This window comes from Mustela lutreola, chromosome 6, assembly GCF_030435805.1.
Source record: "Mustela lutreola isolate mMusLut2 chromosome 6, mMusLut2.pri, whole genome shotgun sequence".
NCBI classification, from domain to species: domain Eukaryota; kingdom Metazoa; phylum Chordata; class Mammalia; order Carnivora; family Mustelidae; genus Mustela; species Mustela lutreola.
In genome coordinates this window covers 151,058,351-151,079,674 of record NC_081295.1, presented here as the reverse complement: position 1 = coordinate 151,079,674, position 21,324 = coordinate 151,058,351, and the positions used below count along the sequence as shown (strand labels likewise).

Genomic DNA, 21,324 nt, shown 5'->3' with positions numbered 1-21,324 from the left:
TCCACCTACCTAAGACTCAACATTTCCTAATTTTCTCTCCAAAACTTTCATTTCAGGCCACCTGGGTGGCTCAGTTGGTTGAATAACCGACTCTTGATTTTAGCTCGGGTTATGATCAGTGTGGTGACATCCAGGCCCACATCAGGCTCCGGGCTCAGCAGGGTGTCTCCTGGAGATTCTCTCTCTCTCTTCCCCTCCCCCCACACTCGCCCTCTCTCTCTCTCAAATAAATAAATAAAATATTTTAAAAACCCTTTCATTGCTTCCTAATTTTTGGCACTTTGGTCCATAGCGCTACTATTTGCCCTGCCCCCCCCCACACCCCCACACCCCCTCCAAGCCATCAACCATTAGGTCTTATCAGTTCTTCCCTGCACTTCAGCTCAGAGCCTTTGTTTTCTGGTCTCTGCATCACAATCCCAAGCACCTGGTGTTGTCAAAGTTAGGAAACCCAAACAAGCTAACAAGCTCCAGCCACCCACTCGTCCACGCCCCACCGCCTCGCTCTCGGCTTGCGGAACTAGCCTCCTCGCTAGCCCGGGCTTGCCCAGACGGCCCCCCCCCTGGATGTGTGCCTGGCACCTGGCTGGCTTGATCATGTGGCTTGAGGATGAAGGGGGCAGGAGACAGAAAACACCTCCGCAAACCTGGGAAACAGGACGCAGTCCAGGTGAGTGCGTAGGACCGAAAGAGGCAGGAGAGGCCCCAGGTACCTAGGGGTTTCCGGGAAGGCCAGCTGGGAAGCAGCAGTGACCCGAGGGACAAGATGCCCAGGTCAAGAGTAAGGTAATTGTATTAATTTGCTATGGCGGTTGTAGCAAATTACTATAAACTTGGTAGCTTACAGCCACAGAAATGTACTCTGTCACAGTTCTGGAGACCCAGAAATCTGCAATCAGTGTCACAGGGCCACCCTCTCCCCAGGGGCTGGAGGGGAGAATCCGCTCTCACAGCCCCCAGGCTCTGGTGACTGCTGCTAGGCTAGGAGCTGCTCGCTCCCATCTCTGGCTCCACCGCCCCACTGCCGTCCCCTTTCTGGGTCTTTTCACCCTCTGCTTCTCTCCCATAAAGACACGTGGTTGCATTTTAGGACCCATCCAGATAATCCAGGATCATCCCATGTCGAGATCCTTGATTTAGTCACATCTGCAAAGACTTTTTTTTTTTTTTGGCCACATACAGTAATGGCCGCAGTTTCTGGAGATTAGGATGCAGATGTCTTTTATTTATTTGTTTGTTTGTTTGTTTTGGTAGGATCGGGGAAGGCATTATGAAGCCTATTTCAGTGATAAAGTAAATTTGAAATCACGATCCTGGCTTAATCATCTGACCTTGCGGTTATTTTCTTTTTTCGGACTAGAGCTGGGTTTGGGCCATGCGGATGAGGCACATGGTATTTCTTTCCCCGGGAAACAGCATGAGCAAAGGCCCAGGGGCAGCTGTACGGATGTAGGGAAGAGACCAAGGACTGGGCCCACTCCACTGGAAATGTCATGTGTGTTTTGTCAGAGTGCGTGCTCAGACTGGCTACATAATTAAAGAGGGACGAACTAACATAAAGGCAGGAGCTGTTGAGGGCTGCGTCCGAGAAAGGGAGAATGTTGTTGCTTCCTGCGCGGGAAATGGCATCTTGGAAGCTTTGTGGTAGGAGGGTAAGTCTGCCCTCTCCTTGTAAAAGCCACTCCCTCCCTAACTGAGAAGCTTTATGCAGAAGCTTAAATTAATGCTCCAGATGCCCAGATGCTATCTCTGGAGGCCACCTCAGACCTTCCTCTCATCATGTTACTAACATGTGGAGCCTTACACAAAACTATGAATAAAAATCTAATTTCTTGCTTAGTGAAATAAGTCAACTTGGAAAGACAACTATCATATGATCTCCCTGATATGAGGAAGTGGAGATGCAACATGGGGGGTGAAGGGGGTAGGAGAAGAATAAGTGAAACAAGATGGGATCGGGAGGGAGACAAACCATAAGTGACTCTTAATCTCACAAAACAAACTGAGGGTTGCTGGGGGGAGGGGCGTTGGGAGAAGGGGGGTGGGATTATGGACATCGGGGAGGGTATGTGCTATGGTGAGTGCTGTGAAGTGTGTAAACCTGGCGATTCACAGACCTGTACCCCTGGGGATAAAAATAGATTATATGTTTATAAAAAATAAAAAATAAAAAAATTCTTAAAAAAAAATCTAATTTCTTCAACAGCCCACCCCGCCCTTGATGATTTGGCCTCTGAATGGCTCGTCAACATCAATTTCTATTTTTTACAGTCCCCACTGGCCCCCTTGTAGGTCTTTGAAGATGTCTGACTCATCCCGCTTAAGGGTTTTTGAATGTGCTTCCCCCCCCTCCTTCCAAATGATCTTCCCACCCTGTGTGGGGCTGGCCCTATCCCATCTTTCGAATCCTACCTAAATGCCATGGTTTCCAGAAGATCCCCTCTGGCCACCCTATTTATTTTTTTATTTTTAAAGATTTTATTTATTTAGTCATAGAGAGAGAGAGTGAGAGCGAGCACAGGCAGACAGAGTGGCAGGCAGAGTCAGAGGGAGAAGCAGCTCCCCGCGGAGCAAGGAGCCCGATACGGGACTCGATCCCAGGACGCCGGGATCATGACCTGAGCCGAAGGCAGCTGTTTAACCAACTGAGCCCCCCAGGCGTCCCTGGCCACCCTATTTATTTTATTTTATTTTTTTAAAGATTTTATTTATTTATTTGACAGAGAGAAATCACAAGTAGATGGAGAGAGAGAGGGAAGCAGGCTCTCCGCTGAGCAGAGAGCCCGATGCGGGACTCGATCCCAGGACTCTGAGATCATGACCTGAGCCGAAGGCAGAGGCTTAACCCACTGAGCCACCCAGGCGTCCCTGGCCACCCTATTTAAAGTGGCTTCTCCGTCCCAGCTTCCTCACAGCACTCATCACTACTTGTAATGGCGTGTATTTATTATTTACGTGTTTCCTGTCTGCCTCATAGCCTTCCTGAGGGAAAACCATTTCTTCACCATCATGCACTCAGCAAGTGTTGTTTTAGCACTTGCAGTGTGTCGGGGGCCGTCCCAGCTGCGGGGAGACAGCAGTGAAGGAAAAGTCACCTCTGCTGTCCGAGGGTTCCTATTTCCAGTGGGAGGGAGGCAATAACCGTGCAGGTAAATAAATATATAATGTACCAGGTGGTGATGAGGGCCAGGAAGAAAAATCTAGCAAGAATAAGGGGATACAAAGTTCTGGTGCAGAGAACTGCTTTTTAACATTTTTTTAAAAAATATTTTTGTGTATTTATTAGAGAGAGAGAAAGAGAAGTGAGCCGGGGAAAGGGCATGAGGGGAAGGAACAGAAAGGAGGATCTTTTTTTTTTTTTTTAAAGATTTTATTTATTTATTTGACAGAGAGAGATCACAAGTAGGCAGAGAGGCAGAGAGAGAGAGAGAGGAGGAAGCAGGCTCCCCGCTGAGCAGAGAGCCCGATGCGGGACTCGATCCCAGGACCCTGAGATCATGACCCGAGACGAAGGCAGCGGCTCAACCCACTGAGCCACCCAGGCGCCCGGAAGGGAGGATCTTAAGCAGACTCCACACTGAGCACGGAGACCCGCATGGGGCTCGATCTCATGACCCTGAGATCATGACCTGAGCAGAAACCAAACGCTGGAGGGTTCACCGATGAGTCACCCGGTGCCCCCAGAATACTGCTTTGACGTCTGAGCAGAGAGAGACCTGAAGGGAATAAGGGATCAAGCCATGCAGATATCTGGGAAAAGCGTTTTCTGCATAGAGACAAGAGCAAATTCAAAGCCTCTGAAACAGGAGTAGTTTGGCCCATGTGCTCAAGGAAAGCAAGGAGGCCAGAGTGGCCGCACGGGAGACAGCCAGGGGAGAGCATGGTACTCCTGAGGATGCAGCAAACACTCTGGATTTTGCTTGGAGAGACATGGAAGTTGTTGCCGGATTCTGCGCCGTGGGATGAGACGCTGCAACTTACATTTTTCAATGGCTGCTCTGGCTTTTCACCTGAGAACAGACTGTAGGGGAAGGTGAGAACAGCAGCGAGACCCATTAGGAAACCATCGCAAAAATCCCCCATATGCAATGGCAGCGGCTTGACGCAAGGGAGTAGAGGTTGGGTTGGTTTAGGGTCAGAATGTGGATATATTTTGAAGTAGAGCTAATAGGACTTGCTGACAGATTAGAAGTGGGATGTGAGAGGAAAAGGAATCAAGAATGATTCAATTTCTTTCTTTCTTTTTTTTTTAAACCGGAAGGATACGTTCTCAGTGTTCCAAGTCAGAGCAGATTTTGGTCGAGAGACCAGAACTTAGCTTTGGATATGTGGCATTCGAGATGCCTAGGAGAAACCCAAGCGGAAATGCTGAAGAGAGAGAGGGTTTTATGAGTCTGGGGTGTGAGCGAGAGTTTGGGACCAGGCCAGGTCACAAAGATGAGGTATTCTCGGCGCACAGCCATTGGAACAGAGCAATAACATGGGGACTTTGTGACGGTTCAAAACATGAGGTCTGAAGACTGAGGAAAGGCCGGTATTCAAAGATCAGGGCCAGAGGCACCTGGGTGGCTCAGTGGGTTAAGCCGCTGCCTTCGGCTTGGGTCATGATCTCAGGGTCCTGGGATCGAGTCCTGCATCGGGCTCCCTGCTCAGCAGGGAGCCTGCTTCCCTCTCTCTCTCTCTGCCTGCCTCTCTGTCTACTGTGATCTCTCTCTGTCAAATAAAAAAATCTTAAAAAAAAAATTTTTTTTTTAAATTAAAAAAAATTCAAAGATCAGGGCCAAGAGGAGCTAGGTAGAATGAAGGACTGAACAGTCAAATGGGAAGAAGAAAGATAAAGTCATGCCTAGGGGCCACATGAAGCTAGTGGTTCAAGAAGGAAGGAGCCATGGGCTCATCGAATACGCTAGACAGAACCACACATCTGTTTTGTTAGCTCTTCTCTTCAGTGTTGGGCGTGTCGTACATGCCACGTAAATGTTGCCAAGAGATGAGGTGAGGCTTGTGTCCTTATTAATCTAATGAAGGACTAACTTTCTAGTTTCAGAGGTGGAGATGGAGAAGGTTTTTTCATCTAGAGGAGAGTTTCTTAACATGGAGATCTGAGCTCACTAAGAGAAGCACAAGATACTTTCACGGAGACCTGATCCTTCCATAGTGCCAGCTGGTGAAAAAATAAGGAGTTAAGAGTTGTTGTTTCTGTTTCTCAGGGAGGGTGCCTGGGTGGCTCAGTTGGTGAAGCTTCTGACTTCAGCTCAGGTCGTGATCCCAGGGTCCTGGGATCGAGCCTTGTGTCGGGCTCCCTGCTCAACAGAGAGTCTGCTTTTCCCTCTCCCTCCACCGCTCTCCCCCGCTTGTGCTCTCTCTTTCAAATAAATCAATAAAGTCTTTAAAAAAAAAAAAAAAAAAGAGCCTATTTTCAACACAGGGAGGAACCGTAAAATGGTGATAAGGAAAGGATTAGGAGAGCTGCTCAGCTGCCGAAGTGAGGATACGTGTCTGAAGGGAAGAGGGACGGCTCTTCCTCGACAGATCCAACAAGGGGTGAAGGGAATGTTCGTGGTTTTCCCCCAGAGCCATCACCCTCCCTCTCACCACAGAAGCTGACCCCTCTGTGACCAGCCAGAGGTCAGATTCCCGCCCAATTGACAAATCATAGCGGGGGTGGCTGGTCCCTCAGGAGCTGGAGACCCTTGAACAAAACTGACTCATCAATCTGGCCTAAAACAGTGCTGTCCCAGAGGACTCGAATGTGAGCCATGTATGGATCTAAAAGGCTGAGCAGTCCCATCAAGAAGCAAAAGGAAAAAAAGTGGAATTAATGTTAATAATATATCTTATTTAAGCCAACATATCCCAAGTATGATCATTCCAACAGGTAATCAATGTACAAAATATGAAAGAGACATTTTGCATTCTTTTCCCTTTTTGTCACAAAATTGGTGTGTATTGTACACTGGCAGAACATCTCCACTGGAACCGGCCATGTCTCCAGGGCTCGGCAGCCCAGTGTGGCTAGGGGTTACCATCCGTCGCTCGCCAGTGGTCACATAGGTAATCTAGCCATGCACCTACATTTCCAATGCGCAGTGCTTCAATTCAAAGCTGCCTTAGCAGAATTATGTCCATAGTTACTGGCATTAGCTTCTTCAGGGGAAAGCTGGAGACCAAAGGATGAAAATCCCGGAGGTTGGGGCCCCAGGGAGGGGAAACGGTGCACACAGTGTCCCTCTCCGTACCGTACTTTTCTTTCTTTCTTTCAAGATTTTTATTTATTTGAGAGAGAGAGAGAGAGAGAGAAGCAGACTCCCCATGGAGCTGGGAGCCAGATGCAGGTCTTGATCCCGGGATTCCAGGATCATGACCTGAGCCAAAGGCAGTCGCTGAACCCACTGAGCCACCCAGGCACCCTCTCCGTAACTTTCTAAGACCATCTTCCCCATATCTAGACGCCTGCAGTTCCCTAGACACTGGGACCCTCGGATCCACAAAACAGAACTGGATGTCTTAACTAGCACCCGTGAAACCCCAGGGTCAGCAGAAAGAAGAGAAACAAACACTGTGTGAGCTTCCGCCTTTTCCTGATTCCTTCCTGAGGCTTCATAGTCCTACAAATGCTCCCTCTCCTTCCCTCACGTTGGCTGCCCCGTGTCTGGGGAAGGTGAGTCCTTTGGGGGGGGGGGGGTTGCAGGCTCTTTGGAGATGGAGGGCTGGACACATGAGTTATGAGTGAGGGACCTAGCGTGTTCCTTGTCCTGCAGCACTTACATTTAAACAGTGATGTTTGGGGAGAAGGATGTTTAATTCAAAGAAATTGATACATAATGGTGGAATTTTAGGTACCATGGATTGTCAATCTAAGGAGAGGGGATATTTTTTGCAGAGTGTCTACCCGTTCTCAGTGTCAGGAAGCTACTTTGTTACCTAATCCCAAGTTCCTTCCTTCTTTCTGCAAAGGGTGGTTGGACCTTGCCTGTAGGCTCGGTGTTCCTTGAGCTGGAAATGAGGGCCAGGAAGTTGGCACCTCACAGCTGGTCCTTCTCTGAATCTGAACACCTGTTTTTAGAAATCGAGCCCCTGTTTTTTCCATGTTTTTTCCATGGGACCAAGGCCACCGCTAGTCCCTGCCTGTGTCAGCACCACCCAGCTTTCAACCTGCGGGTTGAATGCCATCCCTTTTCCCGTGGTAATCTGGGCCGGCCTGGCCATGTATTAAAACTCCCCCGTTTGCCTCGCTCCCTATAGGTGTGGTTGGGATTTAGTCTTAATGGTAGTAAAGTTCTGTTTATGAGGCATCTATAATGGTGGTGGGCACGGAGGGAGCTTGGTGCCTCATACACATTACGTCACCTAATTTTCGTGCAACCGTTCCAAGTACACGTTGTTATCCTCATCTTTAAGATGAGGCAACCGCAACTCAGAGATATTAATTAACTGACGATCTCACAGCCAGCACACGGTAGACTCAGGATTGAAACCCTAATTTGTCTGAGTCCAGAGCATAAACCAAACCCCACCAGCCCATGGTCTTGCTGTCCAGGCTGGTATTTGGTAGGGGCTGTGATCGATCCAACATGTTCAAGTTTTCCTTCTCATCTTACGTGGGTGTGCCTTGTCTCTGTGGCTGGGCTTCTGTCCCGGATCCTGACTTTTACTCCTGGGGCTGAAGATCACCCTGACCCCAGTGGACTTTGGGGAGACCCCCTGCCTCCTGCCCCAGGGCTCGGCTACCTCCTGTCCCCCAGGGCCGCCCCTGTTCCCTCCAGCTGCTAGATGGAGTCTTATGAACCGCGTACAACCCTCCTGCTTGCCTACATTCACTATCTCGACCTAGAGATGGTTGTGGCCATGTGCTATCCTCTCCTCTTTAAATGGTTCAAGCCCATGTACGTTCACCCATGATGGGCCTGCTAGAGGTGGGAACCCCCATCGGGACCCACACTTTGTAATGAACTTGCTATGAGAGATGTCCTGTGTTCCCCGACCTCATTTCATGATTTCCCCTTGAGCTCTTTAACTTAAAACATAGTCTTAGCCCAACCCCTGTTTTCTGACCTAGCATTGGATTTGCTCTCTAAGATTTCATATGATTCCCAGGCTCTGCCTTCAACCTCACCTCCCGGAAACACTGCTGGGAAAGATGTGCCGGGCCCCGCGACCTACCAGAATGTGTGGGATTTTGCCCCCGTGCATGTTGCCTGGCTTCTACCCATCGGAGGAGGCAGGGATCAGGCTCCTGCTGGCAGATTTGAACACTGGCACCGACCCATGTCAGACCCTAGTTTGTGGTTTGGACAGCTGGCTCCTCTCCTTGGGGCCATGCCCGAAACCAAATGAATCCCTCTTGCTTGGTTGCTGCCAATTTTCAGCTCATTTTTCCAGTGTTCACCTACCGCTGAGATCCTTGCCTGCCCTGTAGCCAAATCAGCCCAAAACATAGCATCCACTTTCCCCCGACTTTCAGAAAACCCCCACCTAAACTCCTGAGCTCTGTTCTCACTTCAGGACTCCCTAGCCGTAGTGCTAGAGACTGCGTGGGCTTGCCAGCACCCAACGCCTGGCTCTCCCCTACCACACTGCCCTCCCTGCTGTTGGTCCGTCCACGTAGGAACCTCGCCAACACCCACTGCCTGCGCGGACGGCTGCCGAACGCCTTCTCCAGACACCCACCCAGACCCAGCCTCCGCCTCCCCAACACTCACCACCCTATAACCCCCGTGGCTCCAGTCATGGGTTCCACGGGCTGGTCTGTCTGGTGTGTCTGGTCCTGCCCATTCCTCACCTGGCCTCTCTTCTTGGCTCCGTTGTTTAAAATCCAGTTGCCACGAAGGCACTGCCTGCGGGCTGCCCAGAATATGTGGGACCTGCCTGACGTTCTTCTCATTCATCTTCCGGCACCCCCCTTCCCCCCACACTGGCTTGTATTGATCTCAAGAGGCTTTATATGTGTACATCATCTCCTCAATTAGGTTTTGAGCTCCTTTAGGTTAATAACTGTGTCTTATCCTGAACGAATGAAATAGACATCGAGCCCTTCTTGTGTCTGTGGGTAACGGGGAGCGGGAGTGCGGCATCATAATTCCCAAAGTAGCCTTATACCTGGAATACGCCTGTGAAAAGAAATTTGTCCTTGACGCTTGTATCTGGTATCAGCACGAGACTGTAGAACTTGCCCCTGACCTTGGCCTTGTATCTTGACCTTGGCCTTGTATGTTCAAGAATACCCCTGCCCCCTTGGTATATGTTCGGTAGCCGGCACTTACCTTTGATTTAAACCCTTTGTCCGTGCAGCTGGGTCGTTTCATGGCTGCAGGGGAGAACGTGTGTCTGGCAGAGATCCATTGGTTTGAGAGGCTGCGAGACTGTGAGGTTCTCTGTGCAGGGTATTAATGTGTTAGAGCTGCCTGTTCCAGAATTTCTCCAGAAGCTAGCAAGAGTCCTGAACCAGTCGTCATTTTGGTCTTGCCAGTCTGACAGGATTGGGAAGGTCCGAGAGCGTTAGGACCGACTTTTCTTTCTTACCTGATGTTTTCCTGCCAGCACGCGGTGGCCTGTTCATTGCCTAGAGTTGGAAAACGGTTTGCATGTACAACTGTAAATTTATTCATCCTTTGAATTTATGTAAGGTTTTTATACACAAGTTTCAATTCCTTAAGAGATGACAACAAATTTTGGTTTGCTCCTGTCATGTTTGAACATTAGGCCCGGCAGCGTGTCACTGGGTGAGAGAAATAAAGTGCTTCAGCTGGGGAAAAAAAAAAAAAAAAAGAAAGAAAAAGAAAAGGGGCCTTATATAGAGAGGTCATGTGATTGATCGTTCACACGGGGAGACTTTCGAGAATGAAAGGGGTCCTAAGAATAATTAGTGATGGTAACTGGTCTCCAGCAAGTGCAAACCAGGACTAGCATGAGAACTGGGAATTTTGTCACACTTCTTACGCATGGTCTGGTGTGGCCTTTGCAGACTCAGCACACTGAGCCGTCTTATGTGCCAGGTCTGGTGGGTGGCAGTGCCCGGCTCCTGACTCCCAGCCCTTGTTGTTTCTCTTGCCTTTCATTTGAATCTTTGTCCTTTAGAAATCTGTAATCTAGTAACCAACGCACAAGAATCAGGGGGGAAAAAAAACCAGACAATGTATGTTAGTTAACTGCCAAGTAACTGATACGGGCAAGCACTTTTCAAATGGTGTTCTAGAATACCCCACTGTTTCTCAGGCTGTCCACAGAGGGAGGAGAGGGCGACCATATCCCCACTTCTATCTACCAGAGTCCCTCCGCTTAGACCTGCTTTCCATACTGGCTTCTGTTGGATTTTTGTGCTCAATAAGTTTTATGGCCTTCAAAAGCAAGGAATCTTTTGGTAGATAATAAATAGAATGAAAATACAAGGAGGGAGAGACTCTTCCTGTGTCTGTAGGCTTTTAGAAGCCAGGGTACTTAACTCAGGGCTAAAATGATGGGCGTAATTTAGATACTTCTAATGTTCTCCCAACCACATCCAACTCGATATTGTGACCCAGGTTGCTGCTTAATAGATACTAGTTGACTTTTTTGGCTCTCCCGTACACACAAACACATTTTGTGGTTCAAAAAAAAAAGTGCTATGATCATAGCTAACCAACATGACCTCATACTTTTTTCTTCGATTCCTGCTTCCTGAATCATTCCACATCCTTATCCTTCCTACGTGACTCCTAACACACGCACAGTAACGATACACACACAATAATGATAGTTGGAGGATCTTTGTCTAGTAGCAGGGCCTACTTCGCCCACCATGATGGAGTCCGGCTGACTTGATTCCTGGTGGCGGTGATGGCTGGTGATGGGGGTGTCGTGGTATTGCTTGAACACAGACAGGTGGGCCGGGGGAGGGGGTCAGTGATGTAAAGCTGATGGCAGCCGACTTGCACCCATGGAACACCGTGGGCTTGTCCCCATTCACATAGGAAATGGAATTGCTAATGAGCGCCTTCCATGCTGGGATGTGCAGAGATGTGCAGGGCTCTGTTACATCTGCAGCGCAGTGAGCCTGCAGGGAACCAGGGAGGCTCAGAGTCAAGACGGGCTGGGGACAGCTGCTAGTAATCCCAGCTGCCTTGATGGATGTAAAGAAGTGCAGACGGGCCACAGGGTTCTCCTGCACCAGACAGAGGAGGAGATGGAAGAGAAACTGGTCTAGGTCACGTCCAAGTCCTTCTGGCTTCTAGGATCATGGTGGTGTCAAAGGACACCTAATAAGCTTTAGCTCTAGCACAGTTTTTGGTTAGATCTGTGTGTGCCGTGTGCCTTAGCCCTGGAGCTTCACATTACAGCAATTGCAGAAATTGTTAAGTTTAATTTCATCCCATCTACAAAGGTTTTCTATTTAAGAAAAGGTAACCGATGCAGTTCTCGAATCTTCAAAGATCCACCACCCTGTCCCTCTGGGGCCCTGGAGGAGGTGGAAGGAACTCTGCCTCCCTCCTCTTTGTAAAGAGAGGAAATCAATGCTCTCCTTTCTTACAGGCGCATAAAGCTCTACCACATGCCGACCAGAGAACCAGACTGCCTGTACTCATTCAAATTATAAAGGGACACCTGGTGACTTGCCACTTAGTGCCTGGTATATTATGCCAATGTACATAAAATAAGCAGAACGCTTGACAGAGGTCAAGTTATCACCCATCATTAGTGACAAATTGCCTTGAATTCTCTCTTACACCCACAGGGGCAATGAATAGCCTTACTTATTTATATTTTAAGATTTTATTTTTAAGCAATCTCTACACCCAGCGCCAGGCTAGAACTTAAAACCCCCAGATCAAGATGTGCATACTCCACCGACTGAGCCAGCCACGTGTCCCTAGCCCAATTTATTTATTATTATCATATAATGCATTGTTTGTTCCAGGGGTACAGGTCTGTGAATCATCAGTCTTAAGCAGTTCACAGCACTCACCATAGCACATACTCTCCCCAGTGTCCATCCCCCAGTAGCCTTTATTTATTTAAGATTTTATTTATTTGACAGACAGAGATCACAAGTAGGCAGAGAGGCAGGCAGAGAGAGAGGGGGAAGCAGGCTCCCTGCTGAGTGGAGAGCCCAATACGGGGCTCGATCCCAGGACCCTGAGATCATGACCTGAGCCGAAGGCAGAGGCTTAACCCACTGAGCCACCCAGGCGCCCCAGCCTTATTTATTTTCAAACATACCTTCAAATAGTTGTTATTCCTTGAGCATAACAAACACTTTACATACCTCACCTCGTTTTTGGCTTCACCTGGATGCTAGGAAGTGGGGATCCTGTACCATTTTATAGGAAATCGAGTGACTCTCAAGGCATCAGAGCTGAACTCTGAATCCACATCTCTATGAAGCCCAGTCTCTTGACCAATGCGCTCTACCTCCTACCAAAGGCTTCACCAAACATTGACTCTTTAGTCTCGGGACTTGGGTTTTTTTTTTGGCGGGGGGGAGAGAGCTCCTAGGAGACCCTACATCCTAAAAGGTAATTAACACTAAATAGATGCCTCCCCTCGAAAAAAATGAAACAAGATGGGATCGGGAGGGAGAAAAACCCTAAGAGACTCTTAATCTCAGGAAACAAACTGAGGGTTGCTGCGGGGAGGGGTGTGGGAGGGATGGGGCGGCTGGATCATAGACACTGGGGAGGGGATGTGCTATGGTGAGCGCTGTGAACTGTGTAAGCCTGATGATTCACAGACCTGCACCCCCGAAGCAAATAATACATTATATGTTAATTTAAAAAAAAAATAAATAAACGCTTCCCCTCTTGGAAGTTGTGATATGTTTCAAGAACAGATGACACGATCAGGAAGAGTCTGCCATTTAGGGCAAGCCATAGCAGTTGTTGTGAACATTTTATTATTGCCCACCAAAAGCATAACTAAGGCCCAATGATTCCATTTTTCTCTCGCCTCACCGTGACAAGGCACTGCAAAGACATTTCATTATAACCCCTAAGGGAAGTTACACTTCTGGGAAATGAATAGTTATGTAACACTGGCTAAAAAAATAAAAAAATAAAAAAATTCACCAAAGTTAGGCTTACATCAGGGTAGGGCAGACATGCCTCCTGGAAATTAGTGCTGAACAGCATCGAACCTGCACCCTGGGCACCCATCAACCTTTTTTATTTTGATTTTGCACTATTTTGTGCTCCACTTATCAACTTAACTGCGTTTCAATGTTATGTCACAAGAATCCTGGCTCATGTCTTTTAGCGAGTAAAATAAATGCATCCGTGAGCCTCAGGAACACAAACGGGAAATCAATTTATACAGAGAGCTAACAAAGGATTAGAACAAAAAAAATTCTGGTGTCAGGAAGAGAACTGACATCCGGTACAAAAATGAGAACAGGAGTTTAAGGAAGACACAAAGAGCAATAGCTCGTAGAACAAAGGTTAATAACCAAACTGGGTGGGTCTGAGCTTCTATAAATACGAGTAGGTAAAATTCTGAGCTGACTGAGAATTGACATTGGACTTGATTCCCAGTGCCCTCTTTGATGTGTGTGACTTTGAGAAACCCAATTATTCTGTGCCTTAATTTCTTTATCTGTAAAATGGAGTCATTGACTGCCTACTCAACTCCCCTTGTGGTTATAAAGATTACCAAGATAAGGGTTACAACATCCTCTGAGGAAATGTACTGCACAGATACAAAATACTTGTGTTATTAGAAGCAATGCTATATTTCACTTTCAATTTCCTCTGACTAGAGTGTGCAAAAGTCATATTCCAAGACAAATCATCAGGCGTTCTTTGGCTCTCCCTATCCTAGTAATTACTTCCCTATCCTCTTTGTCAGGATCCTGTTTGGAATGCATGAGAAATCAGAAGTTATTAGTTACTCCAAGGTTTGTGTCTGATGCCTCAATTGGAGTACATGTCTACATTTAGTGTCTTAAATTTCGAGTTTGCCTCAATTGGAGTACATGTCTACATTTAGTGTCTTAAATTTCAGGCTGATTTAAAAAGTGCATGGGTGGTGAGAATAGGAAATTGGATATTTTATCTTGTGGAGCACATTCTTTGTGATAAAGATCAATCACGCTTACATTCAATGTAAAATTTTTCAGGAGTGCATTGATTAGGAAGATAGGAAAAATTAATTATTGTAGGAAAACAGAGAGGATTGCCAGCATTCTGTTAGGCTAACTTGGCATCTGAGTCTTATAATATAAGAAGATTCAGCAAGCTGCAAGTTCTTTTGGGGAGTGATGGAACATGGCCTTCAGAACCACAGCAGCCCAAATTAAGGGTGTCTTCTCACAGATACTATACAGGGCTTAGCTACTGACTTACTCTTTCCGGGGTATAACATTTTCTGGTCAATTAGTACAATACTCTGAGATGAAACGTTACCAGTGCCACCATAACTTGTTGAAACAGAAACTGCTGCCATCTTGAAAAACCACTGGTCCTACTCTCAAGATATCCGTGAGATACATGGCGGAAAAGAGGTCATTGGCTCCTTGGGAAGAGGATGGAGTGGGGCGCCTAGAAGATAAGGTTTCAGTTCTGGCATTCTTTTCATTCGTGTCCTCCATCCTGGTGAAGCAAGGCATCTGGCCCAGTTAGTGTCTCACCCAGGACAGCTCAGGTCCAGTTGGGTTCTGTGGATCCAGGTAGGAAGGCCCGGGCATTGCCTTCTGAAGAGCTCTACCTCAGTGGAAAGAGCATAGACTGGTCAGGGCAGGAGAATAGAAGGCATGTTGTGTGAGAAAGGAAATTATCAGACCTCAAGTGCAGCTTACGGGGCTGGAGTCAGAACTCCGAGAAGAGGAGCCGAAGGGAAAAGAAACCCAAGACGGGCATCACTTAACCCATGCCACCTGATGCCTGGGGCAGGGCACTTCTCCAAGCACAAGTCTGCACCAGGCAGCACCTCCTCCTTCAATGATAATTTGAATAAAGACTTTTGAGCTCCTGAATGTGCCAAATGCTATGTTGGGCACTGAGGATCCCATGTTGTTCTTGGTCTCTTGCTCTCCAACTCACTTTTTCTTCTGATAATAACAACATGAAGTTCTTTTAAGGAACCACTCCCAGCATCCTTGCTCAATCCCCGTGGTTTAGAGAGTCTCCACCTCCCGGGGCGGGGACAGAGAATGTGCCTCAGGGCTGGCCAGTCACCGCACTGAATCCCCCAGCTGGTGATTGGTTCAGAGATGGCAGAGTCCCTCGGGTTCCTCCAATCAGAGTAAAGCCAGAACTGAAGGCGGAAGCACTGGGAATTACTTTCTCCTGGGATTACTAACACTGAGAATGAAGTGAGCTGGAATTGCCAGGACCTACCACGTAGCTCCTAACCTACACGGTGGGAGGCAGAGCTAAGATGGAGAAAAATGGAATTCCAAAGATATTATTAGAGCTTCTGGATCCAGGCCAAATCATTGTGACACTAACCCTGAACTTCACAATTGTATGAGCCAATGGTTTTGTTTTGGTTTGTTTTCCTTTTTCTTTTCTTTTCTTTTTTCTTTTCTTTCTCCTTCCTTCCTTCCTTCCTTTCTTCCTTCCTTCCTTCCTTCCTTCCTTTCTTTCTTTCTTTCTTTCCTTCCTTCCTTCCTTCACTCTTCCTTGGCTTAACCCAGTTTGAATTAGTTTTTATATTCTTTGTCACCAACAGTGAAAGAATTTTGATAGAGAGACAGAAATGAAAAGACATCATTCCTGATACCGAGACTGCAGAACTGTGGTAAGGGCAAATTTAGAGATACATTCCCAGTGTGGGGGGTAGAGCAGAGGGAGCACCTGATTCTGACCAGGGAGTAAGTTCCCGTGGCCTTGCGAGGGTGATTAGCCCACACTCCTCCTGACCATAAGACATACATTTTCTCTTCCTACATGCCTCAAGTTAATTAGTTTTAGTAGGACCCAGTGGTCTGGAAAGAATTTCTGGCAACTCCTTTTCTTCTCCAATTTCCCCTAGTCTCTGTATTTCATTAACTGGTGGATATTGCTAAAGACCCTATGGTCAAGTCAAAGATTGTACTGGTGAAAATGACAAGGGGAAATATATTTTTCTTTCTGTAATGAGACAAAAATTGCCATTAAACCCCCTCCAGAGCAAGAACAGGTCATGTAAATTACCACCACCGGCAAAAAACCCACAACTTATGGCACTGTCCGGTATTTTTTATGGTGGGATAGAATCTTGGAGATACTTCTGAAGCCCACTAAATTCCTGGATGCATACAGCTCTTGTGCCCTCCTCCAAGCTAGACAGCCTCCTTCAGCCTGTGGAATGACTGCTGTGGCCATGATGTGAATTGACAAGATTTGCTTGATAAAGACTGGCAATTATCTCTAGCACACAGTGTCTCTGGAGTTGCAGGCTGGCATGGAGGAGGTGGAGAGTGAGGTGGAAAGAATGTGACCTTAGAGTTAGATGGATCTATTTTGATTTCTTACCATGCCCAATCAAGATAATTAACTTCTGTGAACACTGATCTCATTCATGCAACGGAGATAATAGTAGCTCACTCCCATGGTCTCCGCGAAGCGTGAACGGGACTGAGGGCCTCACACTCTGCTGGTCACATTCTGTACTACAGCTCAGCTTCCTTGCAGCAGTCCCACTGGAGTGCAGACTCCCGGAAGAGAGAAACTGATCTTTCACTCCTTGCCTGCCCTCAATGCCTAGATGGTTCCATGGCATAAGGTAGATGCACCATGAAAGCACTGTGTAAGCAAGTGCATCCGGAAGCCTGACTGCTTTCCCTTCCTCAGCATCTGCCTAGTGCTCTTTCTAAATTTGGAAAAACATGAAAGTGCTGCTTGGAATCCCCCAGCCAGATTATAGAGCTATCCCTCACCATCTTGTCTTGGCTACCCATCTGGAGGTCTTAAACCGGTCCTGAAGGTGGAGGAAGATATTTCAGTGGTTCAAAGACATTGTTAGACTGGGCAGGTGCAAAGTCAACTTAACGTTGACTTCCTAGAGCTCAAAACATCAAATTTCCAGCTGGATATCCTATTACATTATATTTGTATTATGAAGGGGCAGCTTTAAACTCTTGGGAAGTGGGACCCCCGAATCACAATAGTGTATGCAAGACAATTTTGTTTGTTTCTCAAAGAAGAAGAAGGCTGGAGGAAGGTGGTCAAGGGAGGACAAGATGGCACCACAAAGGCATCAATATCCAGCTTCCATCTGGCTTTCTCCTCCGCCATCCTTGGCATGTGGCTTCCAACTTCACAAGAGGCTGTGGGTGCTAAAAACATCACATCCAAGTCGGAGGGTGGACAGAGGAAGAATGAGTCCTTGACAGCTGAGCAGACCCCTTTTCCAGGAGCCCTGTGCCAAGTCTTCCATTTCCACTCCTTGGCCATTCATGCTGCAAGAGAACACGGAGACAGAGCATATGTTTTTAAAGCATGACATATTTACGCTTCCCAAATATAGAAGCAAGGGAAGAACAGAGTGAATGCTGGCGAGGCAATTAGCAGTCTCTGACCGATTATTGTATCAAAATGAGTAAACGGCGATAACAGAATTCATCCATCCTGTTAATTTATGGAAAAAGTCTTGGATGGATGAAAACGTAGGCTTGGGGAGGCTCTGCTTGGCCACCAGCTCCCAGAGCACCATTGCAGGACTGGCCTGCTTCATCGGCTGATGCTTCCAGAACCCCTAAACCATGTGGCCTCTGCACCAATCAGCGTGCTGCTGGTCTCTGAATCACCACACGTCTCCACGAGTGGGCTTGCCAGAAAAGGAAGCCCCTTCGTGTGCATGGCTTCCTTCTCGTGTGGCTTCCTTCCTCCTTCCAAGTTGGGCAAAGCGAGTCTGTCAGGACTAGTGCCCCGTGAGGAAGCCCAGCTTCCTGCCAGGTAGAAAGTAGGTTCGAACACATGTTGAGTAAATCAACTGGCCATTTTTGCCCCAGTAATTTAACCTGCTGATACCATACACAAATTTGCCATTTTCAGGAACTGCGTGTCCTTCCCTTTAACACTCCTTCCTTGATTTACTGATTGACTTAATCAACATGATCCAGTGCACACTCTCCGTCTGTGTCATACGAGGAGCGAGGCATTAGAGATGAAGTTATGGTCTACACTGGGGGTGACATGAGGGCCGGTAGTGAAGTGATCTGTGGAGACCTGGAAGGTGCCAGCAAGCACTTCTCATGGCCAGCCATTAGTTTCTGGAAAGGACCGCAGTCTCCATGCTTGCACATCTCTCCACACGTCAAGGAAAGCCAGAATTTGAACTTTCATGGGAATTCTTCACGTTCTTAAAATCAAGGATTTTTTTTTTTTTTAACACTAGTTGGACTTCAGAATAACCTTGAAATCTTAAAAAAAGAAAAAAATGCACCAGTCTAATCGGGAGATAAACATCACACAAATCCCAAGGGAGGAACATTCTACAAACACCTGATTGGTATTCATCAGGACCAAGACCAAGGTAAATCTGAAGGACTGAGATGACCAAGTGAAGCCTCGGGAGACAGGACAGCTGAATGGAACATGGTAACCTGGGTGAGATCCTGGAAGAGAAAAAAAAATCACCAGGGAAAAACAAAGTCTGAATAAAATATGACATCAGCGAATGATACTGAGTCAATACGGTTCACTAATTGCAATGTAAGATGTTAAGAGGGAAAACTGGCCAGCCGTGTGATGTAGGAAAATAGTCAGTACTATCTGCAACAATTTTGTGACTCTCAAACTGTCCTAGAATGAAAAGTTTATATTCTGATGTCTGTATTCTGATGTCCTTCTCGGACAAGTTTAAGCAGAACCGCTTAGAGGGTAGGACGGAGGCAGTGACATTTGGGGGAAAGTTTTGCAGGCGGTTGTAATGTGCAGTCAGGGTTGAGAAGCAGCCCATTGCATTTGGCAACTGACTCATGTATTTTAAAAACACTGTGATGGTAAAACAAAACATCTGTGGGGCCATATGCAGCCTGTCACCACCAGTTTGGGAATTCTGCTCTACACTTTCAAGAAAATTATAGTATAGTTAGGGAGAAACACATATAATCAAATACAGAAGTAATGGCTGAAATTTGTAGAGCATGTGAGCCTCAAAGAAGCCGTGGGGTTCAAGTGGGAGAGGGAGAGATGATGGTATTCGGGGGAGCTGAGCTCCTGACATCTCTTCCCATTGTTCATCTATTTCCTTTCCCCGCACTTTGTCTGCTATCACTGTCCCAGGGAGGAGGCGTGGGGGAGGCACATACAATCCAGTGGCTAATCAGACCGACTTCTCCAAGAGTGGTCATTGGCCATCCTGGCTGGCGTTACCTGGGAGCTTCTTATAAATGCTGACTCTCGGGCTCTGGTCCAGAACAATTCAATTGGAACCTGCATTTTTTTTTTAAATTTTAAATTTTGAATTTTTTATAAACATATAATATATTTTTATCCCCCGGGGTACAGGTCTGTGAATTGCCCGGTTTACACACTTCACAGCACTCACTAAAGCACATACCCTCCCCCATGTCCATAACCCCACCCCCCTTCTCCCAACCCCTCCTCCCCCCAGCAACCCTCAGTTTGTTTTGGGATCTGCATTTTAATAGCATCTGTGGGTGATTTATATTCACATCAACTTGAAAAAAAAGATTATTTATTTGAATGATAAAGACAGCACGAGTGGGGCGGGGAGAAAGGAGAGGAAGAAGCAGACTTCCTTCTGAGCAGGGAGCCCGATGCTCAGATCCCAAGACTGGGCTCGATCCCGAGACTCTGGGATCACGACCCGATCTGAAGGCAGACGCTTAACCAACTGAGCCACTCAAGCGTCCCTATATTCTCATCAACTTTTGAATAACACTGGTGTCAGTAACTCCTCTAAATCAGGAAGGGCAATTATTCCAGCACTAAGAGGAGGCACGGAGGAGAGGGAAGAAGGACTAGAATTTAGTCCTGAGTGTTGGACTCTCTCTTCAAAGTTGGCAGAGGGTATTGGAACAGCCAGGCAGGGTTGAGGCAACCCCGAATACTGGGGTAGATTCCTTGTTTCCTCGGGTGTTATCTGGGAGTGGTTCAGCACATCGTCACTTCCTCCATGGTGCAGGAGCAATAGAACAGCACTGGCGGAGGTGGGTCTGCATTTGTGAGGGTGGGGCAGGGGTCCCCAGCCTGCACACGGCACCGAGGGCACCCGGAAGCTCTACATGCCTCAGAGCATGGCTGCTCACGGGCCAGAAATCCAGGGGCTGAGAAGGTCCCCTGGTCTCTGAATGAGGAAGCTTCAGAACGTGGGGACAATGCCAGACATCATGGATTTCTGCAGTTGGTATCATCACAGCGTCCAAACAACCAAGTTGGACAAGCCCTAATCTCAGCAGCGATGAGTTCTGTGCATTCAGAAGCTTCATAAGGCAAGTGACGTGTCAGCACAGCCAGGCAGGTGACAGACGCATGTCACCTCACAGGAAGGATGGGCCGTGTTTCCTTGCATGCAGTGCCGTCTTAGAAAGTGGTGGGGGTTGCATGAGTTCCTATGAAGGGAAAGAAACCGTCTGATGAGGAGCTGGAACCTTCCCTATCTTCCTGAAAGCAGCAGCATTCAACCTAAAGAGACTGCATTACCTTTCACTGGGCAATTGGGGTACTCCCGCTCCGCTGCTGACGTCATTCTCAGGAATAAGAGAATACAGAGAAGAGAAACATGGCAGCGGATTTTTGTGTATCTGAGCCGATGTGCGAGCATTTCCTGCTCTATCAGGAAGGGCTTATAGGACAGGGAACCTTGAGTTAAGGTTAAAAGATGAGGAGTGTTTGTCAGGAGGACAGGAGTGTGTGGTGGGGCTTTCTGGGCAAAGACACACAGCGTGATGGACTTGACCTGCAAATCGTCCAGATGGTTAGAGCATGCGGTGCGTGTGAGATCAGGGTCAGATCTTGGAGGACTTTGGATGCCATGCTCTTTGGATCTTATTTTTATGGGTCATTGTGGAGAGGGGGAAGTAGATTCGGATTTCAGAATCAGCACCCTGGCAGCACTGAGGAAAGCGACTCGGAGGAGGACGACGAAGGCACTGGACGCAGAGACCAGTACGGAGGCTCCTACATGGGAGAAAGGCTGGAATAAGGTAAAGAAAGGCGTCCTAGGTTTACTGTAGGGGTGGTGCTGTCCTTCTGGGGGAGAAGGCTCGCAAGAGGGAGGGGCCAGCATCTGCTTAAACATCTCCCCATTGGCAGGCACTCAGACTGTTCGGAATATCTTGTTATTAAAATGCTGCCATGAACATTCTTAGTTTGCTTTTTAAATTTATTTATTTGAGAAAGAGAGAGAGAATGAGAGCGCACAAGCAGAGGGAGGGACAGAGGGAGAGGGAGGATGTCAAGCAGG

The 21,324-nt window shown here is 47.5% G+C and overlaps 1 long non-coding RNA gene across 3 annotated transcripts in view; it reads left to right on the top strand.

Moving 5' to 3' along the window:
* The first annotated feature begins 657 nt into the window (after positions 1-657).
* The window catches only part of LOC131834798 (uncharacterized), a 56,183-nt gene continuing 35,516 nt past the window's right edge, over positions 658-21,324 (top strand). For 2 of the 3 annotated variants that reach the window (XR_009354947.1, XR_009354948.1), the window contains exon 1: positions 658-786. This is a non-coding gene — a long non-coding RNA (uncharacterized LOC131834798). Of the gene's footprint in view, positions 787-20,871; positions 21,065-21,324 lie in introns of those variants that run through there. The other variant, XR_009354946.1, reaches the window with a different exon arrangement.